The following is a 5,358-nucleotide window of genomic DNA, read 5'->3' on the forward strand; positions in this document are numbered from 1 at the left end:
TTTTCTTTTCTTGCTTTCTGTGTCCTCTTTAAGAGACTTCTTCCTATCTCTTAGGTCACAAAAAATACTCCTGTGCTTTCTTATAGACTAGAAACTTTATAGTTTTAACTTTTATGATGTCTGTTATCCATCTTAAATGATTTTTTGTCTATAAGTTAAGGATTGCGTTCCCTCCCCTGCTCATATATATGAAGAGTTTTCTCCTCATTCATTGAAAAACCCTTCCTTTCCCCACTGGATTGCTTTGGCATCCCTGCCAAAAATCAAATGATCATATAAGTGGGACTATTTTTAGGCTCTCTATTCCTTTCCATTGGGTCATCCTTATGCTGTTACCTCATTGTATTGATTACTGTATTTTCACAACGTCTTGGTATTTACCACAAAATATTATAAATCTGAACTTTTAGAATAAACTTCTACTGAAGAGTTAGTTTACAACAAAAGACACTTGAATAATTTTGGTTGAAAACGGTTAAATTCAATGAAAAAAAACCCCACCCTTTTACCATGCTTCCTTTATTCTTGCATGTAGCTCCACCCATAATCTGAATCTAGAGCTGGAGTAGAACTTGGTCAAAAGGATCCTCATAAGTAGAAAATATCCTTTTTCTGTTACTACAGTTGAGAGAAAACTGGGCTTTTTAAAGAGACTTTTTACTAGAAAGCTCAAGTGATACAAAACAAAAAGCAGAAGGTTCATGCATTGTTAGGGTCTCAGCTTCTTTGCTGGCATCAGTCTAGCCACAGCCTGGACTGCCTGGCTCAAGTATCAGGACATCCATTTTGATGTTTTTCACTTATCTCAATGGTGTCTGACCCTTGAGTGGTTGGATACCTGATCATACTTTTTAGAAATTTGGTCAAGATGGTTTTATTGGCACCAAATTATATCTCACATCCATTTTATTTGTATGCAGTTTTCCAGACACACTCCTTCTTGTCCTTTACACAGCTTTTGTTTGTTGGCTTGCTTTTCAATTTTACTGGAATATAATTGGATTACAAGGCTCTGTTAATTTGAGGCATACAGCAAAGTAAATCAGTTATACATATACGTAGATCCATTCCTTTTTAGATTCTTTTGCCTTGTAGGTTATTACACAGTATTGAATATATTTTCCTGTGCTACATAGTAGGCCCTTGTTCCCCATCTATTTTATGTATAGTAGTTTGTTTATGTCCATCCCAACCCCCTAATTTATCCCTCCTCTGAACATTTCCCCTTTGGTAAATAGAAGTTTGTTTTCAAAATGTTTTTTTTTATTTTTATCTTTATTTTTTAATTAAAAAATTTTTATTATAGTTTATTTGCAATGTTCTGTCAATTTCTGCTGTAGAGCAAAGTGACCCATTCATCCATCCATGTATATATGGATATGTGTGTGTATGTATATATGTATATGTATATACACATACACACACACTGGATAATAGTTACCTGTGCTACACAGCAGGATCCCATTGCCTATCCACTCCAAATGTGATATTTTTCATCTATTAACCCAAACTCCCAGTCCATCCCAATCCCTCCCCTTCCCCCTTGGCAACCACCAGTCTATTGTCCATGTCCATGAGTTTGGCTTTTTTCCTGTGGTTAAGTTCATTTGTGGCATAGAGTCCAGATATGTGTGATATCTTTTGGTATTTGTCTTTCTCTTTCTGACTTAACATCACTTAGTATGAGAGTCTCTAGTTCCATCCATGTTGCTGCAAAGGGCATTACTTTTTTCTTTTTTATGGTTGAGTAGTATTCCATTGTGTATATGTACCACATCTTCTTAATTGATTCGTCTGTTGATGGACATTGAGGTTGTTTCCACATCTTGGTTATTGTGAATAATGCTGCAGTGAACATAAAGGTGCATGTATCTTTTTCAGTGAAAGTTTTGTCTGGATATATGCCCAGGAGTGGGATTGCTGTATCATATGGTAGTTCTTTATTTAGTTTTCTGAGGTACCTTCATAGTGTTTTCCACAGTGGTTGTACCAATTTACATTCCTAGCAATAGTGCAGGCGGGTTCCCTTTTCTCAACATGCTCTCTAGCATTTGTTATTTGTTATTTATTAATGATAGTCATCCTGACCAGTGGATGTGGTACCTCATTGTAGTTTTGATGTGCATTTCTCCAATATTTAGTGATATTGAGCATTTTTTCATGTTCCTGTTGGCCATCCATATGTCTTCTTTGGAGAAATGGCTATTTAGGTCCTCAGCCCATTTTTCAATTGGATTATTTGTTTTTTTACTCTTGAGTTGTATGAGTTGTTTGAATATTTTGGAGATTAAGCCCTTGTCAGTTGCTTCATTTGTCAAGAAGAAATAGACCAATTGAACAGACTGCCTACTAGAAATGAAACTTGATATGTAATAAAAACACTCCCTACAAACAAAAGTCTAAGACCAGATGGCTTCACAGGTGAATTCTACCAAACATACAAAGAAGAATTTATACCCATCCTTCTTAAACTTTTTTAAAAGGTTGAAGGAGAAGGAACACTCCCAAAGACATTCTATGAAGCCACCATCACCTCAATACCAAAATCAGACAAAAATACTACCAAAAAAGAAAATTACAGGCCAATATCTTTGATGAATATAGATGCAAAAATTTTCAACAAAATTTTGGTCAACTGAATCCAACAACATATAAAAAGTGTCATATACCATGACCAAGAGAGACTCATTCCAGGTTCTCAAGGATGGTTCAACACATGCAAATCAATCAACATCATACACAGCATTAACAAAAGAAAAGTCAAAAACTACATGATCATCTCAATAGATGCAGAAAAAGCATTTGACAAAATCCAGCATCCATTCATGCCAAAGTGGGTATAGAGGGAACATACCTTAACATAATAAAAGCTATTTATGACAAAACCCACAGGCAATATAATAATCAGTGAAGAAAAGCTGAAAACCTTCCCACTAAAATCTAGAACAAGACAAGGATGCCAACTCTCACCACTTTTATTCAACACAGTATTGGAAGTCCTAGCCACAGCAATCAGACAAACAAGAGATCAAAAGTTATCCATATTGGAAGAGAAGAGGTAAAGTTGTCACTCTATGCAGATGACATGATACTATATATAGAAAACCCTAAGGATCCACACGAAAGCAACTCAGACTGATCAACAAATTCAGCATAGTAGCAGGATATAAAAATAACATGCAGGAATTGGTTGCATTTCTGTATACCAGCAACAAAATATTAGAAAAGGAATATAAAAATTCAATACCTTTTAAAATATCACCTAAAAATTAAATATCTAGGAATAAACCTGACCAAGGAGGTAAAAGACTTATATGCTGAGAACTATAAAACAATCAAGGAAATTAAAGAAGATGTGAAGAAATGGAAAGATATTCCATGCTTCTGGATTGGAAGAATTTATATTGTTAAAATGACCATAACTACCCAAAGCAATCTACAGATTTAATTCAATCCCTATCAAATTGCCCATGAGATTTTTCACAGAACTAAAACAAACCATCCAAAAATGTATATGGAACTATAAAAGCCCCAGAATTGCCAAAGCAATCCTGAGGGAAAAAAACAAGCAGGAGTACAACTTTCCCAGACTTCAGACAATATTACAAAGCTACAGTAATCAAGACATTGTGGTATTGGTACAAAACCAGACATACAGACCAATAGAACAGAATAGAGAACCCAGAAATAAACCCAAATACCTATGGTCAATTAATTTTCAGCAAAGGACCCAAGAATATAAAATGGCAAAAAGACAGTCTCTTCAGTAGGTGGTGCTTGGAAAACTGGACAGCTGCATGTAAATCAATGAAACTAGAACTCACAGACCAAGCACAAAAATAAACTCAAAATGGCCTAAAGACTTAAACATAAGACAAGCCAACATAAAACTCTTGGAAGAGACTATTATGTCTAGTCACTTATGATGGAGTGTGATAATGTGCAAAAATAGAATGTGTACATTTATGTGTAACTGGGTCACCATGCTGTACAGTAGAAAAAAATTATATTGGGGAAATAATAATTAAAAAAAAAACTCCTGGAAGAGAACATAGGCAAAACATTCTCTGACATCAACTGTGCAAATATTTATATATATTTTTAGGACCACACCTACAGCATATGGAAGGGGTTGAATGGAAGCTGTAGCTGTCAGCCTACACCACAGCCAAAGCAATACCAATTCTGAGCTGCATCTCTGACCAACACCACAGCTCATGGCGATGCCAGATCCTTAACCCACTGAGCAAGGCCAGGGATCAATCCTGTGTCCTCATGAATACTAGTTGAGTTCGTTACCACTGAGCCACAGCAGGAACTCCTCAAAATCTGTGTCTGTTTCTGTTTTGTAAGTTCTATTTGTATCATTTTTGTCGGAGTCCACATATTAGTGAACTCAGGATATTTGTCTTTGTCTGACTTCATTTAGCAAGACAATTTCTAGGTTCACCCATGTTGCTATAAATAGCATGATTTCATTATTTTTTATGGCTGAGTAATAATCCATTGTATATATATATATATATATATATATATATATATATATATACACATCTTCTTTTCCCAGTCCTCTGTTGATGGACTTTTAGGTTGTTACCATGTCTTGGCTATTGTAAATAATGCTGCAGTGAACACTGGGGTGCATGTATCTGCCTTATTGATTTTTTGATGAGATTTACTTTCCTTACCTTGAATTTTATTTTATTTATAAATACGGTCACAATGAAGTTAAGTATTCTTCCCTTTCCTAACTACCAGTCTCCATGTTTTCTTCATGGTTACCAGATTCTTAAGAATCCTTATAGACTTAGAAAATATATATCCATGTATATAAATTTATATCTTTTTAATTTATGTAAATGAAGCCATGCACATTATTTTTGTAACTTGCTTTAAAAAGTGTAATAATTATTCCCTACTAATTTATTCAATAAATACTTATTGAGCCCTCATTATGTGCCAGGCACAATCCTAGTTATTTGGAATATATTAGTGGACAAAAAAAGATAATTATTCTTTCCCTCATTTACATTCTATGAAGAAGGCTGCTTCTTTTCACCTGCCCTGTAGTATTCCATGTGTAAAGGAAGCACAATTTACTTACCTAGTTTTTTGTAATGGATATTTGGTTTTCCAGGCTTTTGCTATTTTTAAAAACACTGCAGAATCCTCTGACATAAATCTTTGATCAATATGTCCATATATATATAGGACAAAGTCTTAGATGTGGAATTTCTAGTTATGTGTATTGTGTAAAATTTTTTTGCTATGGAGATTTGAAAGATATATATCTTTTATATAAAAGTAGGGGGAATATTGTTACAAAATTTATTATCACTGATTATTTGAACAGTATAT

The sequence above is a fragment of the Sus scrofa genome, chromosome 8 (genome assembly GCF_000003025.6).
Source record: "Sus scrofa isolate TJ Tabasco breed Duroc chromosome 8, Sscrofa11.1, whole genome shotgun sequence".
Lineage (NCBI taxonomy): Eukaryota > Metazoa > Chordata > Mammalia > Artiodactyla > Suidae > Sus > Sus scrofa.